Source organism: Phyllobates terribilis, unplaced genomic scaffold (genome assembly GCF_046119375.1).
Source record: "Phyllobates terribilis strain yellow unplaced genomic scaffold, ASM4611937v1 Scaffold_9__5_contigs__length_417890890, whole genome shotgun sequence".
Taxonomy (NCBI): Eukaryota; Metazoa; Chordata; class Amphibia; order Anura; family Dendrobatidae; genus Phyllobates; species Phyllobates terribilis.
Window position 1 is genome coordinate 9,787,496 of NW_027362769.1, and position 24,723 is coordinate 9,812,218.

The window sequence follows — 24,723 nt, forward strand, 5'->3', positions numbered from 1 at the left end:
AAAAGAAATCAAGCTAGCAAAATTATGTACAGAGAAACAAATCGCCAGCGACATTAAAATAAATCCCCAAAAAATTTATAAATACATCAATTCCAAAAAGAAAAAAACAAATGGTATTGGGCCCTTAAAAGACGATAATAACAAGATAATTATAGAGGACAAAGAAAAGGCTGAGATATTAAGCAGGCACTTTTCATCCATGTTAACCAACAAACCGTCTGTTCCAGGGATCTTTCAACAGGGCAAAAATTAAAGTTCACCACCTGATATAACTAGTTTAACACAAAAAGAAGTACACTTGCGTCTGAGCAAATTAAATATTGACAAATCCCCCGCCCCAGATGGTATTCATCCATGGATACTGAGGGAATTGAGCTCAGTAATTGACAAACCACTGAATCTCATTTTCTTAAACTCTCTTGTAACAGGGGTAGTGCCACAGGATTGGAGGATAGCTGATGTCATGCCAATTTTTAAGAAAGGTAAGAAGTTGGAACCAGGTACCTACCGTCCGGTAAGTCTGACATCAGTAGTGTGCAAAGTTTTTGAGGGAATCATAAGAGATGACCTGCAGAGTTATATTGCAGAGAATAATACAATAAATGATAATCAGCATGGATTCATGAAAAATAGGCAGTGTCTAACCAATATGTTGGGGTTCTGTGAGGAGGTAAGTGCAAATCTGGATGTTGGTAATGCGGCGGATGTGATTTACCTGGACTTTGCAAAGGCATTTGATACTGTACCACATAATAGAAATTCAAAGGAAGAGGAGGGCACCATCAAAAATACAAAGTATTGGTCAACCAGTCACATACCCAGAACAAGACTAATAACACATCACAAGCAAGAGGAGGAATGTATAGAAAGACAGGGAGCACTAAATATATACCAACATGATTTTATTATACATCAAGACCGGACAAACATGCAGAGTTAAAAACATATAAAAAGCAAAACGCTTCGATACAACAATGAACCACATCGAAGTATAATAGTTGTCAAGACCTCAAAAAATGTCACCAATAAGCATATTTACATATTCATATAAATCCATATATATAAACCCCTCTCCTATCTGAAACACTGATAGTTAGTGCAAGGTTAAGACCTTTTCGTGCCAGAGCCTGTTTTCGCCTTCGGGACCAGGCCAATTTTTTCAATTCTGACCACTGTCACTTCATGAGGTAATACCTCTGGAACGCTTCAACGGATTCCCTGATTCTGAGATTGCTTTTTCGTGACATATTGTACTTCATGATAGTGGTAAAATTTCTTCGATATCACTTGCGTTTATTTGTGAAAAAAATCGGAAATTTGGCAAAAATTTTGAAAATTTTGCAATTTTCAAACTTTGCATTTTCATGCCCTTAAATCAGAGAGATATGTCACACAAAACAGTTAATAAATAACTTTCCCCACATGTCTACTTTAGGAAGTTCTAAGGGTTAAAATTTGACCAGCGATTTCTCATTTTTCCAACAAAATTTACAAAAACATTTTTTTTAGGGACCACATCTTATTTGAAGTGACTTTGAAGGGCCTTTATGACAGAAAATACCCAAAAGTGACACCATTCTAAAAACTGCACCCCTCAAGGTGCTCAAAACCACATTCAAGAAGTTTATTAACCCTTCAGGTGCTTCACAGGAATTTTTGGAATGTGGAAGAAAACAATGAACATTTAACTTTTTTTCACAAAAATGTTACTTTAGACCCAATTTTTTTTATTTTCACAAGGGTAACAAGAAAAAATGGACTACACAATTTGTAGTGCAATTTCTCCTGAGTAAGCCGATACCCCATATGTGAGGGAAAACCACTGTTTGGGCACACTGCAGGGTTCGGAAGGGAAGGAGCGCCATTAGACTTTTTGAATGCAAAATTTTTTGAATAATTAGCGGACGCCATGTTGCGTTTGGAGAGCTCCTGATGTGCCCAAACAGTGGAAACCCCCCACAAGGGACACTATTTTGGAAACCAGACCCCTTAGGGAACTTATCTAGATGTGTGGCGAGCTCCTTGCACCCCCAGGTGCTACACAGAAGTTTATAATATTGAGCCGTAAAAATAAAATTTTCACATCTTTCCCACAAAAATGTTTTTCATCCAGTAATTTTGCATTATCATAAGGGTAACAGGAGAAATTGCACCATGAAATTTGTTGAGCAATTTCTCCTGAGTACGCGGATACCCCATATGTGGGGGAAAATCACTGCTTTGGTGTACGGCAGGGTTCAGAAGAGAAAGGAGCGCTCTGTTGGCTGGGATAGGTTGCAGACACCATGTCACATTTGAAGAGTCGCTGACATGCCGAAACAGCAGAAACCCCCACAAGTGACCCCATTTTGTAAACTACACCTCTCAAGGAATTCATCTAGGGAAGTAGTGAGTATTTTTAAATTTTTAAATCTATACCATTCGGCAGTGAAGAAAACATAATTATATTTTTACCACAAAAAAATGTTTTACCCTCAGATTCTACATTTTCACACAGGGCAATGGATAAAAATGGTGCCGAAATGTGTCACACAATTTCTTCTAAACGTGGTAATACCCCATATGTGGCTGTACCGTACAGCTTAGCCATACGGCGAGATCCAGAGGGACGGAGCGCTATTTGACGCTTGGAGAACAAATTATTGTAGAATAGTTTGCGGACTCCATATACCCCTAAGTGCTAGAAGAGCAGAATCCACCCTCAAGTGACCCCATTTTGGAAATGATACCCCCTTGGGAATTTACCTAGAGGTGTAGTGACGATTTTGACTCCATGGGTCTTTTCCAGAAACAAGCAGCAGATGTTGCTGAGTGAAAATTTCAAACTGCCGTTGAAGTGACTAGTACGCTGTAGTGACCAGTACGTTGTGCCCAGATTGTGCTTCTGGAGACATGCACCTGTAAATTAGGCACGCTCTCATCGCTACAGGAATGCCAAACATGTAGACCCTAATTGTAGTTTAGGCGCACATTGTGGGACTCAGAGGAGAGGGAGGCATTTGGATTTGGGAGCACAAAATTTTCTGAATTTCTTTTGGGGGGCAAGGGCCATTTCGCTTTTCCAGAGCCTTTCTGCTACCAGTAACTTGGAAGTCCCTTCTATTTTTAACAGATAACGGACCTGAGTGGGGACTAGCTTTTTTTGAGGACTGAGTTGAAGCTTTTATTGGAAACATTTTACATAACATTTATACAGCGCTCTAGGCTGAGCACTTACATCGGGGTTTCCATCTAAATTTCCAAGTGATGTAATTCAGATGAAACCCCTGCGGGATCCATTCACTATAACGAGGCAGCAGAGTTACTCTGGACTCCGTCTGGCCTCTGTTTAGCGGTGTCCTTTTTTTCAGAAGTGCACAAAATTGTGGCCAACCGCACTTTTATGCACGCCTAAAAAAACTGACACCGTGGGATCACAGGCCAGACGGCATCCACAGTGCCTATATCTGCCTCATTACAGGGAATCTTCCGTCATGGGTTCCGTTTGAATCACGTATTTCAGAGATTTACACGGAAACCCCGATGTAAGCGCTCAGCGCAGAAAGCCAGGTAAATGTGAGCAGAGCCTTACTACTATCTTTGGGAGACATAATAAACAAATCAATAGCAGATGAAGAATTGGTTTTATTTATTTTTTACGCCGTTCCTCGTGTGGTATAAGTGATTAGATTACTTTATTCTTCGGGTCAGTGTGATTACAGCGATGTTAGATTGATATCGGGTTTTTATTATTGACAGCTGTCATACACTAAAAGACGCTTTTTTTTGCAAAATCTAGTTTTTGCATCGCCATATTTTGAGAGCTATAATTTTTCCATATTTCGGCCGACAGAGTCATGTGAGTGCTTGTTTTTTGCGGGACGAGTTGACATTTTTATTGGTACCATTTTTGGGTACGTGATATTTTTTGATAGCTTTCTATTCCATTTTTTGGGAGTTAAAATTAACAAAAACCAACAATTCAGGAATTGTTTTTTGAGGTTTATTTTAATGCCATTCTGCGTGTCGTAAAATTGATAAGGCAGCGTTATTCTTCGGGTCAGTACGTTTACAGCGATACTACACTTACCATATATTTATTTTTATGGTGCTTTTATACAATAAAACTATTTTATAGAAAAAATATTTTTTTTACATCGCTTTATTCTGAGAGCTATAACTTTTTTATTTTTCGGCTGATGGAGCTGTTTGGCGGCTTTTTTTTTTGCGGAACAAGATGACATTTTCAGCGGTACCATTTTATTTCCATTTGGCTTTTTGATCGAATTTTATTGCACTTTTGTTTGGCGATATGATGAAAAAGCATAGTTTTTTGCTCCGGTTTTTATTTATTTTTTTTACGGTGTGCACAGAAGGAGTTAATTACTGTGACAGTTTTATAGATCGGGTTGTTTCGGACGCGGCGATACCAAATATGTGTACTTTTTCTGTTTTTGCATAAATATACGGATTTATTGGTTTAATATTTTATTTATTTATTTTGGGATTTTTTTTTTTTTTTAACAGTTTGAAAACATTTTTTAGACTTTTTTTTTTACATTTTTACTTAATCCCTGTGTGGGACATTAATTTTTATTTTTGTAATCACTGTTCTCATGCAATGCAATAGACATGTATTGCATTGCATGAGAGCTCTGCTGACAGTGTAAAACGGTCATTATCTCCTGCTAGACTGAGCTGCAGGCTGAGCCTAGCAGGACACCGTACATGGCAGACCCGGAGGCGGTCATGTGACCTCCGGCTGCCATGACAACGCCAGGACCTCTCAGACATCAGGGGGCCATCGCAGAGGTAAGTGGACGACCCCCTCTCCTCTCACTATCTTCTAAATGCCGCGATCGCTATAGATCGCGGCATCTAGAAGATAGCAAAGGGTTAACATCATTGGGACCTGATCCAGTCAGGTCCCAATGATGTCCCCTGTCACTGCTACTGATCTGAACCGCAACCGCAGCACCTGCAGGACCCTGGGGGTCCTGAGCGCTGCGGAACCACCGACCGTTTATAAATGTCGGCGCTGCACAGAGCCCAGGCAGCGCCGACGTTTATATACAGTGGGTGGTCGGGAAGCGGTTAAAGAAATAAATAAATATTTTTCTTTGATAGAAAATGCTATCAGTACTATTCATAGAGAAATGCACAATTTACCAAGAGGGGATGGGAGGGAGATGATTATCCCTGTACCAGCATTATAAGATCCTTAGATAAGACCTGTAAGCTAGAGGTGACAGTGTACCCATGTACACCCAGGAGGCCAAGAAGACCGCAACCCCACACGTATCGCCACTACCACTGTGGCTTCATCAGGGGAAAGGAGTGGTATTTGAGCAGCTCATCCAGTCTTGTATTTATAGATCAAAGTGTAATTACCTAGATTTGTCCCGGCTGTAGGAAGCTCCCTCCGATCTGGCCGCCATATTATTCCGGCGCGTGCGCACTGAGATTGGCCACATGACACCGGAAGAGGAAGAATGTTTCCGGATCGAGCCTGCACGGCGCCCGGACCCCGCGCATGTGCATATACTCACATTAACACCTAATCCATGATGTCCAAGTCTCCGGAAATAAATAAAAAATAATAAACCACCATAATCCTCACCTGTCTGCCGTAGTCCATATAATCTGAGTGTCCCATGTCGATGTCATGAATAGAACGGCCACATTGTGAAATGTGACCTCCCTATTACGATGAACTCGTGTGACCTCTCTGCCGGCAGCTCAGCCTGTACACTGACACAGAAGTGATTACACTCCTGTGTCAGTGTATAGCCTGCTGTCCTCCAGAACAGTCACATTAGTGAAAAGATCCCCACTGCTGGACCAAAACGTTGCCATGTGGGCCATTAAAACCACCTATTTTTTCACTATCATCGTTTGCTGTCTCCGTATCTTTTGTATCTAATTATCTGTCAGTCTATTATTTATCTATCTATTATCTATCTATCTATCCATATACCTATCTATCCATATAGCTATCTATTATCTATGTATCTGTCTATCCAAATCAAATCAAATCAAATCAAATCAAATCAAATCAAATGGGCTTTATTGGCAGGACTAAGTACATGTTAGCATTGCCAAAGCAAGTGGTAAAATAATGGGGGGATGGGGATAGTGATAGGGAGACATCAAGGGTAGGGTATAGTGGTCCATGACATAAGAGGCTTCTCTAAGTCTGTGGCAGGCATATTGCGCTGCTATGGCCGCTGCACTTTCCTCTTCCCCCAGTAGTATAGGCAGTTTCTCTTCCTCCTCCATGGAGGTGAGGTCTGGGAAGAGATCGGAGAGTCTCATGAAGGGAGTGTCCCTCAATACGGAGTATTGATGGCAACTCAGCAAAAAGTGGGTCTCATCCTCCACGACCTCCTGGGGACACTGCTGGCAGAGTCCGCGTTCTCGGGAATGTAGTTCTGTCGGTGCCGCTCTGATTCAATGAGTAGGCTGTTGGCGCTCAGTCTGTACCGGCTCAGGATCTGTCGCTCTAAGGGGTTTGGTAGTTTCTCTAGATATGGGGCCAGTTTGTATTCCCTCTGTAGGTTCTGGTATATCGTCAGTTTCTGTAATAATTATAATGAATACCACAGGAGTCTCTTTGCGTGGAACAAAGATACTACAGAACACAGTTTATAGATGTCAAAGTTTATATTATAAACACACGATGTTTCAAACAAGTGCAGAAGAAAACTGAAAGTCCATAAACACTCAGGGGAAAATGCAATCAGCAGAGCAGTCTGTAAAGCACAGTTCACACTAGAGGATGCTAGAAAACAAGTAAGTCTTTATCAAGTCCATACACAAATATATATATAGATGCAAGGAAGTCCATACAATATATATTATATAATCCAGGGAGGCCTGGGTAGGAAGTCCCTGATAGTTGCAGAGCACGGGTCTGTGCTGCACTATCTAATGGAGGTGAGTCAGAGCAGAAACCAGCTTACTGGTTAGCAAAATGCAGGTGAGGACTGAGGCTCTGAGGAAGCAGCAGGAGCAGCCAGGAGAAGGAGGAATGCTGGTGACAAGTGAATGCAGCAGAATCTCTAAGAGCAGGTAACAGGAGATCCGAGCAGGTAACAGGAGATCCACACAGGTCTGCAGGGGAGAGCAGGAAACTAGGAAACCACCAGGAACAGGTCACAAGCAGAATACTCTAGCACTGCCTAGAGGCTGGGGTGGAGTTATAAAGCAGGAAGACAAGGGGCACATGAGACAAAAGACACCATCTTGAAAGAGGGCAAAAATGGCCAAAATGTAATAAAAAATATTCGAAGTCCTGACAGTTTCTGTGAGTTGGTAATGTCGTTCCTCCAGACGCTGAAATATTCCTCTTTGTCTTCGTGTACCATCTTCTGGATTTCCCTTATCCAATTATCTATCCATATATCTATTATCTATCTATTTATCTATTATATACCTAATTATCTATCCATCTATCAATCTATCTATCCATATATCTATCTATTATCTATTGATCAATCCAATTATCTATCTATCCATATATCTATTCATATATCTATTATCTATCTATTATCTATCTATTGTGACAAAGTCACTGGCAGAATACTGGAGGGGAGATATGTTTCACTGAGGCGGTTAGCTTCAATGATGTGAAACATGGAAGTCTTCTCTGGCATAGCAGGTGCAGAGAGAATTAAGCAGCCATGTTTAAAAGGGTGTGTTTTATGAGAACAACCATAGAGCGGGAGGGAGGTTGTTCTCCATATCTCCACCTCAGGGTGTGGACAGGGCTATAAATAGCCAGCCTTTTGACTCAGGTGTTGGTCAGTTTCTGGAGAGGCTTGCTCCAGAGAGGAGCTTGCATGTATTGTGCTGAATCGTGTGTGTTTAACCATGAGTGGCCGGACCCCGGCCGATATACGGACTGTGCTGCATCTTTGTATTTTGTTTTGCCGTTATGCCGAGTGGGCTGTATTTACTTTATGGACTCTAGGTTGGTTTATGACGTTTAATAAACCAACCCTAAAAATTTATAGAGACAGTGTTCCGTGCTACCTCTGAGTACAGCAGAGCGAGCAACTCTACAACAGTTGATGTTGCGGGCAGCGATCCCAGCGAACACGTGCGACTGTTACAAAAGGTGCAGCATGTCCTGGGTGTAGTATGCCATAAGCCAGCAAGTGACGCCGGACAAAATGGAGGATCTAATTAAGCATTAGGTGCAAGCACAGCAGGCGCAGCACTAGCAGCAGCTACAGCAGCACAGAGAGCAGCAGCAGCAACAGCAGATGGTGCAACAGGAGACAACTAAGCTACTTATGCAGCAGCTATTGCAGCAACTGCAACAGGACCAGCGCCGACAACAGCAGCAGCAAATAGATTTGCTCACTGAGGCGATTCGTGGCACGGCGACAGCTACCGCTCTAAGGTCAGTGGACAATTTTTCTATCCGGAAGGCGGTAAGGGGAGCTCTGCACAAAATGACCCCGGGTAACGACGTAGAAGTCTTTCTGACGGTGTTTGAGAGGGTTGCCGAGAGGGAGAAGCTTCCGCCAGAGCAATGGGCAGAGGTGCTGGCGCAAAATACTTGACAGAGGAAAGCCCAGACGTCTTACTATGACTTGGCCCTGCAAGACGCCAATGAATATGGAAAACTAAAAACTGAAATTCTCGAGCGTTTGGGGGTGACGATGACTGTCAGGGCGCAGCAGGTCCACTGCTGGGCGTATTACTGTGCCAAACACCCCATTTCCAAATGTTTGACTTATCACACCTGTTCAAAAAAGGGCTTCAGCCGGAGTGCTCAACCCCTGCACAGATGGTAGAGCAAGTGGTTATGGACAGGTTTCTACATTCCCTGCCAAGGCGAATACAGACTTGGGTTGCCCAGGGTGATCCCCGGAACGCTGATGAACTTGTTGGTCTGTTCGAGAGGTATCAGGGGGTCAAGGGTTCCTTGGGAAAGCAGCTCACTCCATACTGGGGGACTCACCAGGGGGCAGAGGCCAAAAAAGGGGTAGGGCATCCAAGGTCCAAAGGGATGGAGGATGTAATGCCCAAGGTCTCTGCGGGTGATATTATATGCTGGAGATGTCACAGCCCAGGCAATGTAGCCGCCCTCTGCCCCCTGAACAGATGGACTATAGCCTGGGATGTCGTTGTTCCTACTATACCTACCTTGCCTCCAGTGTGGAATATCAGACCGGTGAGGGGCCACATTCATGTGCAGTGACCATTAATGGGGTACTGGTGGCAGGACTCTTGGACTCATGGAGTTTGTGAACTCTGATAAGGGCCACGCTCCCACATCAGTTGATCCCCGGAAAGAACATTGGTGTACGGTGCATTCATGGGGACGCCAAGGATTACCCTATTGCCAGAGTGACGATGCAAACTGACTGAGGGGCTGAGTCCCATGAATTTGGGGTGGTTAAGGGCCTGCTCCACCCGGTAATAATAGGGCAGGACTTCAGCCTGTTCTGGGACTTGTGGCGGAAAGCGGGAGTACCAAGTGTCTCAAACAAGAGCCGATTACACTATGATGCATCACCATCGCAGTCAGAGGCAGATGAGTTCCCACTGTGTATCCTTGCTGGTGACGAGGACGAGACTCCGGATTTGGGGGTGTCTGGAGGAAATATTGGTACTACTCAAATGCAGGATCTTACCTTGAAGAATGCATTTGATAACATGTCTGTAATCAATGGGGTTGCTCAAGAGGGGGGGGCTGACACCAGGTTCCCATATTTTACACTCAATGGGGAACTTCTTTACAGGGTCACTAAGCCAAAAGGGGAAGTGATAGAGAAGCTGGTGGTGCCGGGTCCCTATAGGAGAAAGGTATTAGACCTGGCCCATTCTCATATCTTGGGTGGGCAACTAGGGGTAGACAAAACTCGGGAGATGGTCCTGCAGAGGTACTACTGGCCTGGATGTCACAGAGAAATTGTGAATTACTACCGGTCTTGCCCCACCTGTCAGCTAATTGCTCCTGTATCCCACTTCCGCAGCCCCTTAGTACCGTTGCCTATTATTGAGGTCCCGTTTGACCGGATTGCCATGGACCTTGTCGGGACCCTGGTCAAGTCCGCCAGGTGGCACCGATACATCCTGTTAGTGTTGGTCTATGCAACTCGGTATCCGGAGGCGGTACCACTGTGAAACTCCTCTGCCAGGCATATCGCCAGAGAGTTTGTTCATATTTTCTCCTGGACGGCCCTACCAAAGGAGATCCTGACGGACCAGGGAATTCCTTTTATGTCTAAGGTGATGAGGGAGTTGTGTAAGGCTCTCCAGATTACACAACTCCGGATATCTGTATACCATCGCAGACGGACGGCCTGGTGGAGAGATTCAACAAGACCTTGAAGTCTATGCTGAAGAAGGTCGTAGAGAAGGATGGGCAACACTGGGATTGCATGTTGCCATACCTGCTTTTCTCCATTAGGAAAGTTCCCCAGTGCTTTACGGGATTCTCACCGTTTGAGCTGCTATACGGATGGCACCCTCGGGGACTTCTGGACATAGCAAAGGAGACCTGGGAAGCAGAGATTACACCCACCTGGAGCGCCATCGAGCATGTGGCTCAAATGCATGACTGGATCGAGAGGGTGATGCCAATTGTGAAGGAGAGCCCTTTACAGGCACAAGAAGCCCAGTCGAGGGTCTATAATCGAGCCACAAGGCTGAGACAGTTCAGCCCTGGAGACCGGGTATTAATATCAGTATCCACGGTCGAAAGTAAATTTCTGGCCAAGTGTCAAGGGCCGTACGAGGTGGTCGAGAAGTTGAGTGAAGTAAATTATAAACTTCAGCCGTCAGGAAGAAGAAAGCCGTACCAGATCTACCACATAAACTTGCTTAAGCCATGGAGGGACAGAGAACCTTTGGAAGCTACGTATCTGGAGGCCAATCCTGAAGCCAGGGTAGAGGACGTCACAGTGGCAGAGACACTATCACTGGCCCAAAATCAATACTGCCGAGAACTGCTGCAGAGAAACCGAGACCTACCTGTTTGCAGAGTTGCCCGAATGTACCCAAGTTGTGGAGCATGAGATCTTGACAAAGCCGCATATACGGGTGAACCAGAGGCTGTATCGAATCCCCGAAGCCTGCCGGAAGGTGATCTCAAAGGAGGTGAGGAGAATGTTGAGCCTGGGCGTCATCGAGGAGTCTAAGAGCAGCTCGGCGATTTATCCCGAATTTCGCCACGATAGCGGCACCCCTGACCGACCTGTTTAAAAGGAACGAAGACAGGGATGACCAAGTGGTTTTCTGAGGCAGAGTTGACGTTCCAAGAATTGAAGCTCGCCCTGTGTAAGCAGCCCGTCTTGATACGAGGGGCGTTCATTAAAGATTTACCCTGACCCACTTCCTGTGGACTGAGAGCAATGAAACTTGGCAGAGTAATTAGTCCATCTCTACATAGGTGCCACCTAGGGACACACACTTCTTCCATCTCTTTAAGCAACTGTAAATACCCTGCTTGTAGAAGTCGACAGGTTGCTCCAAAAGCCACATTTGAGTCTCATCATCTGGAAAATGCTTCCCCTTCAAAAAATAACTTAATTTTTGGAAAGAGGTTGAAGTCTGCTGGTGCAAGGTCGAGTGAATAAGGGGGATGCGGTGGAATTTCAAAGCCATAGGAGCATGCTTCCATTTGGGCAACATGTGAGTTGTGAACTGGTGCATTGTCTTGCAGAAGGCGGAGCCCTTTGGTGAGCATGCCACGTCTCTTGGCTTTGATGGCCTCCCGCAATTTCCGCAGCAGTGAAGCTTAGTATGACCCAGTGATCATGGTACCCTTTGCTAGGAAATCCATCAATACTACTCCGTGCTGGTCCCAAAATACTGTGAGCATGATCTTGCCTGCCGAGGGTTGGTCACGTGCTTTCTTTGGAGGCGGTGAGTCGTGATGGACCTAGCTTTCCTCCAGTGTAATCAGTCTGTTGAAAAAGTCCTCCTGGTTTCGATGGCACATCGTCATTTGCGCCTGAGAGCATTTGAGTCGTTTCTGCTTCTGCAAAGGTGTGAGCAGCTGGGGAACCCATCGAGCGGATACCTTATGCATGTGAAGATGGTCTTGGATGATTTTTTCCACGGACCCCACACTAATCTTGACATTTTGGGCTAGGTGGTGAATGGTTACGTGGCGATTTTCCAAAATGACGACCTCCACTTGCTGGATGGTGTGTTCATCAATAGCAGAGTGGGGTCGCCCTGGAATTGGAGCTGTTTGCATCAAAGTCTGACCACATTTCTATTGACGATGCCAGGTCTTGACTACATCATATGATGGGGAATCACCACCATAAACCTCTATCATCTCATCGAACGTCTCCTTTGGTGTGCAGCCTTTCAAGTAAAGGAGCTTGATGACTGCTCTGTATTCCACTGGGTCCATTATCATACCTCCCACCACTTCAGCACCTGTAAAATCAAGACCGTTATCAGATCTGAGTTGCAAATTGGCACATAACCTATAGAGACTTATATCATTACACATGTGAAGTTTAAGCGTCCTGTGATAAATAGAAGCGGGTCAGGAGAAATCTTTAATGAATGCCCCTCGTAGCCCCTGACTTCAATAAAGAGTTTGTGATCCAGGCAGACGCCTCAGAGGTCGGCATACGGCTCGTCTTATAACAAGAAGTAAATGGGGAGGAACATCCCATTCTTTATCTAAGCAGAAAACTCTTGGCCTGCAAAAAGAACTATGCTATTGTGGAAAAAGAATGCCTGGTCATCAAGTGGGCAATTGACACAGTGCGATACTAATTATTAGGCTGCAAATTCAGGCTAGTGTCAGATCATGCTCCCCTGAGATGGATGAGGGAAAGGATGGGGAAAAATGCCCGGGTGACTAGGTAGTTTCTAGCGCTTCAGGACTTTAGTTTTTCGGTGGAGCATAGGCTCGGAAAACTATATGGTAACGCAGATGCCCTGTCCAAACTGCCAAGTTTAGCAAGTGAAGGTGCCAAAACCCCCAGCTTTGGGCAGAGGGGGGTGATATGTGACAAAGTCACACGCATAATACTGAAGGGGAGATATGTTTCAGTGATGTGAAACATGGAAGTCTTCTCCTGCATAGTAGGTGCAGAGAAAGTTAAGCAGTCATGTTTAAAAGGGCGTGTTTTATGAGAACACCAAAAGATCGGGTGGTGTTTATACAATCCACTCCCATGGGTTGTAGTGAATATTCTTGGACTTAAATAGTGGGCACACATGACAGCCGGCCACAGCAGGAGCCGCGCAGCTGGTACAGTGTCCGTGCTATTAATGTGAGTGAATGGTCACTGCTCCCCATGCACACAGTCCCAGCGTGGGGAGCAGTGACTATTCCGGCACAGCATCTCACAGTGTGAGGGCGCACAGCAGTTACGGCATGAGCGGCTCACACAGTGAAATCCCCGTCAGCAGCAAAGTAGGATGCAGCTGTGGTGTAGAGGAGGTGAGTATAATTCTTTATTTTTTGTGTGCAGCGTGATGGGGATCAGGGGGTGCCAAGCATACCATGAAGAGGGATGAGGGGGGCCATACATACCAGGAAGAGGGGTGCTAAGCATACCAGGATGGAGGGGTGCCAAGAAGATCAGTAAGAGGGATGAAGGGTGCCATACATACCAGGAAGAGGGATGAGGGGGGCATATATACCAGGATGAGGGGTGAAGGGTGCCATATATACCAGGATGAGGGATGAGGGAGGCCAAACGTACCAAGATGAAAGGTGCCATACATACCAGGATGGGGATGAGGGGGCATACATACAAGAATGAGGGATGAAGAATGCCATACATACCAGGAAGAGGGATGAGGGGGGACTTGCACACCAGGATGAGGGATGAAGAGTGCCATACATAACAGGATGAGGGATGAGGGGGGCCATACATACCAAGATGAAGGGTGCCATACATACCAGAATGAGGGATGAGGGGGGCCATACATACCACAATGAGGGATGAAGGATGCCATACATATCAGGATGGAGATGAGGGGTGCCATGCATACCAGGATGGGGATGAGGGGTGCCATGCATATCAGGATAGGGATGAGGGACAAGTATAACAGGAAAGAGGGGGCCATATATACCAGGATGGGGGATATTAACAGAATTGGGGGACATTACCCCTATAACAGTGTCAGCAGCAGACCCCCTCCCCCTTAAGAGGGCATCCTGACTACATTTTTTGCTCAAATTTTTCTTTTCTGTTTTCCTCCTCTAAAACCTAGGTGCGTCTTATAGTCCGAAAAATACGGTATATACTCGAGTATATAGAAAATTTTGTTGGTGGTTAGTGGGGGCAGGAGGGTTGTGGTGGAGGAGTGGGGCACAAGCAGCAGCCGCTGTAGCAGCTACCATGTGTGCTCGCTGCTAAAGGGAAATGAATATTCCCTCTTCTCCACTCCAATGGGCGTGGAGAAGAATGAATATTCATTCTCTTTAATAGCGGGCACGGAGAAGCGCTGAGCCGCAGCTCCTGCTGACAGTTCCCGCTACTAAACAGAATGCATATTCACTCTTCTCCATGCACATAGTCCCGGCGTGGAGAGTGAATATGATGTCAGCTCACATCAGCGTCTGAGAGCGCATGGCAGTGACTCCATGAGCTGCTCAGATGCTGACATGAGCTGCTGCAGCAGAACAGGATGCAGCGCTGGAGCAGAGGTGAGCAAAGAAGATGAGTATAAGTGTTTATTTTTTATGTGTGCAGTGATGGGGCCATACATACCAGGATTGGGGGATGAGGCCATGTATACCAGGATTGGGGTTAAGGGGGCTAATACTCGGGTCGACTTATACTCGAGTATATACGGTATCTATCTATATATCTATTATCTATTACCTATCTATCCATATATCTATTATCTATCTGTATATTTATATATTACCTATATATCTGTATATCTATCCATATGTCTATCAAGCTATCTATCAGTCTATCGGTAGATGGATAGATAGCTGTATAGATAGATATATAGATGATAGACAGACTGCTAGAAAGATAATAGATAGATAGATAGATAGATAGATAGATAGATATAGAGATAGGATAGATAGGATAGATAATTTTTTTCTGGGTCCCCCAGTAAACTGACATAGGGTTCCCATATAAAATCTAACCAGCAAAAGCTAAAGAGACAGCTGTGGGCTGATATTAATAGCCAGGGAAGGGGCCATGGATATTAGCCCCCTCCGAGGCTAATAATAACAGCTCTCAGCTGCTCTAGAAAAGGCTCATCCATACGATGCGCCAAATCTAGCGCTTAGCCTCCCCTCTTCCCAATGCCGTGTAGCGGTGGTGAATGGGTTAATAAGGTTGGTGTTTATGTCAGCCTTGTATTGGCGGCTGACATGAAGCCCAGGTTAGTAATGGAGCAGCGTCTAAAAGATGCCCCAATTACTAATCCTATAGTAAAATTTGAGAAATAAAGACACGGCCAGAAAAAAGTCCTTTATTTGAAATAAAAAGCACACACAAAAAAAAATACTTACCTAACGTCCATTCCATTGAAGCCTTCGTCTCCTGTAACAAAAATAAAATAAAAAAAAAACATATCCCACACCTGTCCGATGCGATGACACTCCAGATTGTTCCATGGCGATCCAGGTCACCTCTAGAACAGTCACATCAGCAGTCGTGACTGTTCTAGAGGACAGCAGGCTATACACTGACACAGGAGTGTAATTACTCCTGTGTCAGTGTACAGGCTGAGCTGCCGGCAGAGAGGTCACACGAGAACATTAGTTGATGAACTCGTCTGACCTCTCTGCCGGTAGCTCATCGCGATACACAGTGGGAGCGATCACGCTCCTGACAGTGTATCGCGGCTGCAAAATAGAGCTGTCACATTTTCTGATGTGGCCATTCTATTCAGGAGATCGACGTGGGAAACTCGGATTATATGGACTATGGTGGACAGGTGAGGATTATGGTGGTTTAATATTTTTTATTTATTTCTGCAGACATGGGCATCGTGGTTTAGGGGTTAATGTGAGTATATGGTGTTCTTTTACTTTTTATTTTTTTTGCAGGGGACGAGGGCATCGTGGACAAGGTGTAGGTGAGTATAATGTGTTGTTTTTTTTTTTAATTTGAATATTTTTTTTATTATTTTTTTATCTTTTTTTTTTCTTTACTTTCAGCACAGGCGCAGCTGTTGAGAGACTACTGCTCCCATCCAACGGCGCCTGTACTCGCTATTTCCAATGACAGCAGGCGTCGGCTGATGGTGGTAGCAGTCCCATCAGCCGGCGCCTATGAGACATGGTAAGCTTTTTACCACGGATTACTGTCACAGCTGTGGGACACCTGACAGCATGATTCCACAGCCCTCTGATCGCGGTAACGATGTCACACAGGTGACAATGCGGGAAACACCTGAACAGTAACACAGACTTCATTAGGAAGTTCGTGTTCGGGGTCCATGCCCAAACAGTCGGTGTTCGGTACGGACCCCGAACTTTACTGTTCGGGTTCGCCCATCACTAGAAGCAAGTACTTGGGGGAACTATATGTAGATGGGTAAGGAATTGGCTAAATGATAGGAAATAAAGAGTTGGTATAAATGGTACGTTCTCTAAATGGAATATAGTCAGCAGTGGGGTGCCACAGGCATTTGTGCTAGGACCAATTCTTTTTTACCTCTTTATTAATGACCTTGGGGAAGGGATTGAGAGTAAAGTGTCAGTTTTGGCTGACAACACCAAACTATATAGAATATTAAAATCTGATCTTGACATTATGATATTGCAGAACGATCTAGACAAGATGACTGAATGGGCAAACACTTGGCAGATGAGGCTTGATGTAGATAAATGTAGAGTAATGCACCTAGGACGGAGTAATCCTATTGCTGCATATACATTAAATGGGAGTATACTTGGGACTACAGAATAAGACAAGGACTTTGATATTCTGGTTACAAGTAAACTGAGCAGCAGTACTCAATGTCAAGCAGCAGCCACAAAAGCAAACAAGATTTTAGGATGTATAAAAAGAGAAATAAAATCCTGTGAACCTAATGTACTGTTGCCCCTTTATAAAGTATTGGTGAGGCCACATCTGGAATATGGGATCCAGTTTTGGGCTCCACATTTTAAAAAGGTTATTCAGAAGTCAGACTTAGTTCAAAGACGGGCAACTAGATAATTACAAGGGATGGGAGGCCTCTCATATGATGAGAGGTTGAAAAAGTTGAGCTTGTTTAGGTTAGAAAAATGACGCCTCAGAGCCAGAGGGGATCTCATTTACATGTATAAATATATGTGTAGTCAGTACAAAAGACTGGCACATGACTTGTTCCTTCCAAAGACCATACTAAGGACCAGGGGGCACACATTGCAGGTGGAAGAAAGGCGATTCCGGGACCTAAACAGGGGAGGGTTATTTACAGTCAGAGCAGTCGGACTGTGGAATGGTCTGCCACAAGAGGTAGTAATGGCCGACACTATAACAGCTTTCAAAAAAGGGCTGGATGACTTCCTCAATACACATAACATTGTGGGTTACAGTTAAATTAGACAAAATGTTACATCTACAGTAGTACATTTAGTACAGTAATAGTAATTACATAACAAGTATCATAATTAGGTTTGATCCAGGGTTCTAGGACTGATCGCCTTTCCTCTGGGTCAAGAAGGAATTTTTCCCCCATGACGCAAATTGGCTGAATGTGTTCTGGGGTTTTTGCCTTGTTCTGGATCAACAGATTTAGGCATAGGGATTTTAGTAATACAATTATTAGAATCACAAGAGTAATACAAAATATAAAACTAATTTAATAAAATTATAAACGGTATATTTTTATTTGTATTAGCGCAGCATTAATAAAAATGGTAGTAATAATAATACATTTGTGTGGCCTAGTCCCAGATAGTAAGTCAGTATGTTAGTGTAGGGAGTACAATTGGTGGAGGAAGGCTGAACTTGATGGACCTAAGTCTTTATTCAACCTACGTTACTATGTAAGTTTACAAAAGAGAATGAAAAAAATTGAGATATTTAACTGCAACTGTCTATTTCACAGAGTGTATGTATCACAAACGACTACTTTTTGCACACTTTTTATTAATTAAATTTGACGTCCATAAATGCTATGCTAATACTGCAGCGTGTCGCCACAGCTGTTTTTTTGGTATCCGTACCTAGAATTTCTTGGTCAGTCTTTGTTAGAACCTTGCTCTTAGGTTTTTTCCTTTGCTGGTCACATGACCTTTTTGGCCTATTTAATCCTGCTCCGCCCTTCTGGCTTTGCTGGACTTCATTGTATAACTACTTTCTAGCTAGCCTGTGCTCTGTATCTAACTCTGTTAGTTTGCTTGGTCTACGGACCTCTGTGTTCTATGTGTTTTGTTTGTTCGTCTGTCTGCTACTATTTCTGTTAGGAGGTGTCCGATTTTCCTCCCAGTCCTTAGTACTTGTAGGGATTCCTTCCCCACATCTATAGGTCTCCGTACAGACTAGCTTAGGACTTTAGCAGGTCTGATCGCAGGATCAGGTCCCCTGTTACATCGTAGGGATTAAGCTGAGTTCTATCGTAGGGACAGATCTCCTCTCTTTCCTTAGCTCTGGTAGCAGAACATAACAGTAAGTCCAGCCAGCAAATTCTCTAAGGAAAGATTTTTCTGTTCCATCATGGTGTCGGATCAGGATTTGGCTCATCGCCTGCAGGGACTCTCTCTGGAGGTGGCCGAGCTCCGTCAGCACGTGAGTAACTGTCCTGGAGCACATTTCTTGGAGCCTAAGGTATGTTTGCCGGATTTATTTTTTGGTGAACACCGAGAATTTTTTTCATTTAAAAATGCTTGCTTATTGTATTTTCGTTTGATACCCAAGTCCTCTGGGGATGAATCCCACCGCATAGGGTTCATAATGTCACTTTTGCGCAAAGAGCCTCAGGAGTGGGCCTTTTCTTTGCAACCTAGTGATACATGCTTCAGATCAGTGGATAGTTTTTTTTCTGCTTTGGGACTATTATATGATGATCCTGACTGTGTCTCATCAGCTGAATCTGAGTTGAGACGTTTGAAACAGGGATCAGGTAATGTGGAAAAATATTGTACTCATTTCCGTCGATGGTCTACTCAAACAGGGTGGAACGATTCTGCTCTGAAAAGTCTATTTCTTGCTGGGCTCAATGAAAGGGTTAAAGACCTGCTAATTGCTTATCCTACACCTGAAGATTTGCAACAGGCTATGCAATTAGCTATACGGGTGGATAGGAGACTGCGTGCAAGGGTTAATGAGAGCAAATCCTCTGCTATGTCAGTTTCTGGTTATGAGAATGTGTGTACTAACAGTGGTGAACCGATGGAGATTGGATCGGTGGCACCTCGCTCTCAAGAAAAAGACCGCAGATTTTTTGAAGGCTTGTGTTTCTATTGCGGAAAATCTGGTCATTTGATTAAAGGCTGTGAGCTTCGTATGAAGAAAGAAAAAAAAATGGTCAGTCATGCCCGTATTGCCTGTTTAAATTCCAAGGGTGTATTTTTAGCTGCTTCCACGATTGCTCAGGAAAAATTAATGGAATTTCGGGTGTTTGTTGATTGTGGGTCTACTCTGAATGTAATTGATGGGGGATTCTTGGAAAGACTCAATTTAAAACCCGAACCTTTATCATCCCCCATTGCTGTGGTTTCTGTGGATGGTTCCCCTTTGAAGAATGTTACTCTCAAGGTCTGTGAATTTCCTCTCATTATTAATGGTGTTCACCATGAGAAATTGGATTTGGTAGTCTTGAATAACTTGCCTTCTCCAGTAATATTGGGATTGCCCTGGTTAAAATTTCACAATCCTGTACTGGATTGGTCTACCAGTGAAATTAAATCCTGGAGCCATAAACGTTATGACAAGTGTTGTAACGGGCGTATTGCAGCTGTGGATAGGGGAGAATTGCCTGTTCCTATTCAGGATTTTTGGAGAGTTTTTTCTGAGAAGGAATCGCAGGTTTTGCCTCCCCATAGAGACTATGATTGTTCTATTGAATTTGTCCCTGGAGCGACTCTTCCTAAAAGTCGTTTATTTAACCTTACTATTCCTGAGAGGAAGGCTTTGGAGGAATACATACAGACAAGTTTGGCCGCCAGTCACATTAGGCCCTCTAAGTCTCCTGTGGCGGTTGGATTTTTTTTTGTAAAAAAAAGGACGGCGGTTTACGTCCTTGTCTGGATTTTCGTGAGATTAACAAAATTACTGTACGCAATCCTTACCCACTGCCATTGATTCCTGATCTGTTTAACCAGTTAATGGGGGCCAAGTGGTTCTCTAAAATTGACCTTAAGGGGGCATACAATCTGTTGCGCATGAAGGAGGGTGACGAATGGAAGACTGCTTTTAACACTCCTGTGGGTCATTTTGAGAATCTGGTTATGCCTTTTGGTCTTACTAATGCTCCTGCATTTTTTCAGAATCTTATTAATGACATCCTTAGACCTTTGATCGGCAAAAATGTGGTTGTGTATTTGGATGACATTTTGATTTATTCGCCGGATCTGGAGTCTCATTGGCGGAGCGTACGTGAGGTATTACAGTTATTAATGGACAATTCGCTTTTTGCTAAGCTGGAGAAATGTGAGTTCGCTGTACAGAGAATTAATTTTTTGGGCTACATTGTCTCCAGTGAAGGTTTTGAGATGGACCCGGTTAAAGTTCAAGCTGTGCAGGAATGGCCTAGGCCTATTGGTTTGAAATCAATACAGAGGTTTTTGGGTTTCGCCAATTATTACAGAAAATTCATAAAAAAAATTTCTAGTATTGTCAAACCTCTGACCGATCTCACCAGGAAAGGTGCTGATGCGGTTCAGTGGTCTTCTGAGGCCATTGAAGCTTTTGTGTATCTCAAGGAGAGGTTCACCTCTGCTCCCATCCTTATGCAGCCTGATGTGACTAAGCCGTTTTTGGTTGAGGTTGATGCTTCCTCTGTGGGGGTTGGCGCAGTATTGTCTCAGGATAACGGGGATGGATTACATCCCTGTGCCTTTTTTTCAAAAAAAATTTCGGAGACTGAACTGAATTACGATATTGGTAATCGGGAATTATTGGCTATTAAACTCGCATTTGAACACTGGCGCCACTTCTTGGAAGGTGCTGAATTTCCCGTTCAGGTTCTTACGGATCATAAAAATCTGATATATCTTGATGCTGCCAAGCGCCTGAATGCCCGTCAGGCTAGGTGGGCACTGTTTTTCTCGCGGTTTAATTTCTCCGTTACTTACATCCCTGGTACTAAGAATGTTAAGGCGGATGCCTTGTCTCGCAGTTTTTCTCCCATAGTCGGTGCTGAGAAAGAGGAGAACATTTTACAAGAAGGTGTTGTGATAGCTGCTTTGGACTCTGTTTTGGAAGATGAGATTCTTAAAGCACAGGAGAATGCCCCATCTAACACTCCTCATGGGAGGTTGTTTGTGCCTGGGACCTTTAGGAGAGATTTGTTTGTTGAGTGTCACGAATCTCGGTTGGCAGGTCATCCCGGAATCTCTGAGACCAAGAGACTGGTGGGTCGCAGTTTTTGGTGGCCTGGATGGCAGAAGGAAGTCATTAAGTGGGTGCGTCAATGTACTATATGTGCTAGATCTAAGTCCTCACATACTCCTGCTGCGGGGTTGCTTTGTCCTTTGGAGGTTCCCAGTGCTCCTTGGACACATTTGGCTATGGACTTTATAACTGACCTTCCCCCCTCTGAGGGTTTTACTGTCATCTGGGTGGTCGTGGACCGTTTTAGCAAGATGTGTCACTTGGTTCCCTTCGTCAAACTGACCTGCGCTAAAACTCTCGCTAAGGCCTTTGTCAAGGAAATTGTCAGACTTCATGGCGTTCCTACTGACATTGTTTCTAATAGGGGTCCTCAGTTCGTGGCTCGTTTTTGGCGTGCCTTTTGTGACAGGTTGGGAGTTCATTTGTCGTTCTCGTCCGGATATCATCCTGAATCTAATGGCCAGACAGAAAGGAAAAACCAGGATGTTGAGCAGTTCTTGCGTTGTTTTGTGGCAGACAATCAAGAGGGGTGGTCTGAGTTTCTGCCACTTGCTGAATTTGCTCTGAACAATCATACATCTTCTTCTGCTGGTTGTTCGCCTTTTTTTTGTTGTTCTGGGAGACATCCGTCGTCTGGGTCGTTCTCCAAGTTAGGATCTGCCGTGCCTGAGGAGGAGAGTTTTTCCGGTGATTTGGAGAGAGTTTGGACGGATGTGCGTGGTAATCTTCAGGAGGCCAACAGAAAATCTAAAGACTACTTTGATAGGAAACGACAGGAGGTTTTGTTCGCTGTTGGTGACATGGTTTGGTTGTCCTCTAGGAATCTGCGGTTGAGGATTCCTTCTAAGAAATTGGGTCCCAAGTTTGTAGGGCCCTTTAAGGTGCTTCAGGTTGTCAACCAATCTGCTGTTAGGTTGGAGGTTCCTACCTCCTGGAGAATTAATCCGGTATTTCATGTCTCTCTGTTAAAAAAAGCTGTTGTGTCGGATGGTGACGCCTCTGCCTCTGTTCCTCCGGTGGTGGAGGACGGGGAATATGAAATTTCTCGCATCCTTAACTCTAGACGGTATAGAGGTAGTTTGCAGTATCTTGTGGCCTGGAAAGGTTTCGGACCCGAGGATAATTCTTGGGTGAGGTCGGATGATGTTTCCGCGTCCAGACTTATCAGAGCGTTTCACAGGAGATTTACTGATAAGCCTGGTCCTAGGGGATCCGGAGGATCCTCTTAGAAGGGGGGGTACTGTTAGAACCTTGCTCTTAGGTTTTTTCCTTTGCTGGTCACATGACCTTGTTGGCCTATTTAATCCTGCTCCGCCCTTCTGGCTTTGCTGGACTTCATTGTATAACTACTTTCTAGCTAGCCTGTGCTCTGTATCTAACTCTGTTAGTTTGCTTGGTCTACGGACCTCTGTGTTCTATGTGTTTTGTTTGTTCGTCTGTCTGCTACTATTTCTGTTAGGAGGTGTCCCATTTTCCTCCCAGTCCTTAGTACTTGTAGGGATTCCTTCCCCACATCTATAGGTTTCCGTACAGACTAGCTTAGGACTTTAGCAGGTCTGATCGCAGGATCAGGTCCCCTGTTACATCGTAGGGATTAAGCTGAGTTCTATCGTAGGGACAGATCTCCTCTCTTTCCTTAGCTCTGGTAGCAGAACATAACAGTCTTTTTGGAGAAAAGGGAAATTGTGATTGAAAACATATGTTACACGCACGCCGCCTAAGTTCAGATAGGGGCGAGACCGGTTACATGAATTCGTTGGAATCTTGGAGGAACCATTACTCAGGGTGACCATAGCCTGCAGCTTCTCTCAGGCACACAATACATTCAGTTGCTGACAAGAGTCTTCATAAACGGTAGAACAGTAACATTTAATGAGGCACGGCCAGTGCAATGCAAATGTCTCTTTGAGCAACAGGCTCCAGTAATAACAGTACAGTCTCCTTTGCAGGACAGCAGTAAGAAGGCTATTATCTGGTAGCACAGTACAGCACAATTTTTATGCATACACAACCACAGGCTTTTCCTTCACAAGGACTCAATAGTACACAGCATTCTTTATCCTGTATGGAGATGGAGGGGGGAAGGGTGTAATGAGGGAGATGATCTATATGACAGGCTTCCTTCCAGTCCTTATCTTCCTGGCTGATAATACTCCACACTGTTAGCTCAAGGAGTCTAACTGACCTTTGATTAGCTTCCCTCCTGACCTTATTTCTGTTCCCTTGCCTTCTGTGAGATACAGATCATAAGCCACCTTTCTCTTCGGCTCCAGCCAGACAGTAAACAACTTCCCCACAATCCCCCTGGGGCTCTGCTAAAACACTCTCCTTCTCCTATGACTGTGTTAACCCCTCTAGTTGCTGGATGCTTCTGGAGCACAACACTTCCTGTCTCATGTGCTTGTGTTACTTCTAATAGTAGCTGAATGCTTTTAAAGCAACAGCACTACTTCTGCATGTCACACTCTGCAACAGAACTACTTCTGCATGTCACATATTGACAAAAGTTAGTTTAGTAAAAATTGAATGGTAAAAGAAAAAAAGTTTTCAGTGGCAATGGATGCAGTAATGTAAAAGAGAAAAAAACAATATTTGGCAATAAGAATGTGGGAGATGCTAGCAGCAGTACCACCACTACCTCTTACACCAGCTATTCTGGCAGTAGCACTACTAAAGGCAAGTCGCAATTGTCCTCCTTTGCCTCCCGCCTGTGTATTAGTGAGGAGGAAGTGGAGGACATTATGGAATATAAGGCACATAGCTCATCTCAGTCACAAAAGGATGTTGTTATCTTTGATAGTGACACTGTCAGTTTGAGTCAGTGCTCTGCAAAGTCCACCTCCTCTGCTGCTGTAAAAGTTAATATTTTTTTTACATTGCAGACTTTCATTTTCACCAATGACACATCTATATTTTTCCCCTTAGAAGTCCCCTAAGCTACAGCATTCTTGGGGCTAAGGAAGATGTTTCACAACAACAAATTCTTCCAGTTGGTTTATCTGAAAAGATGAATGGTCAGATTTGTTGTCAGACGAGATAGAGATCATGATTAAAACACCTGGCTGTGTTGGTGGCTCTGTCAGTCATGGTAGTTGGGGCACTGGTGGACAAGGAGGTGGAAAAGTGGAAATCAGGAGAGGGGGCACAGAGCTCAAGATATTTCGCACCATGACAAACTGTTAGCTGGGTAGGGGATGATGACGATGGGGTGGTGGACAAGACCTGGGAATTAGATTGGGGTGATGAGTAGGTGATGTTATTATATGAGGAGGATGGTGGCACTGGCAATAAA

General features: G+C 44.3%; 1 protein-coding gene across 15 annotated transcripts in view; it reads right to left on the reverse strand.

Annotated features, from left to right (window-relative positions):
• GULP1 (GULP PTB domain containing engulfment adaptor 1) overlaps positions 1–24,723 on the reverse strand; it is a 1,414,565-nt gene that overhangs the window by 1,378,185 nt on the left and 11,657 nt on the right. For 3 of the 15 annotated variants that reach the window (XM_073646313.1, XM_073646310.1, XM_073646305.1), the window contains exon 2: positions 10,969–11,191. The exons of the other annotated variants lie outside the window; for them this stretch is intronic. The gene's annotated coding sequence lies outside the window, so the exon portion shown is untranslated. The remainder of the gene's footprint in view (positions 1–10,968; positions 11,192–24,723) is intronic. 15 annotated transcript variants of the gene reach the window in all.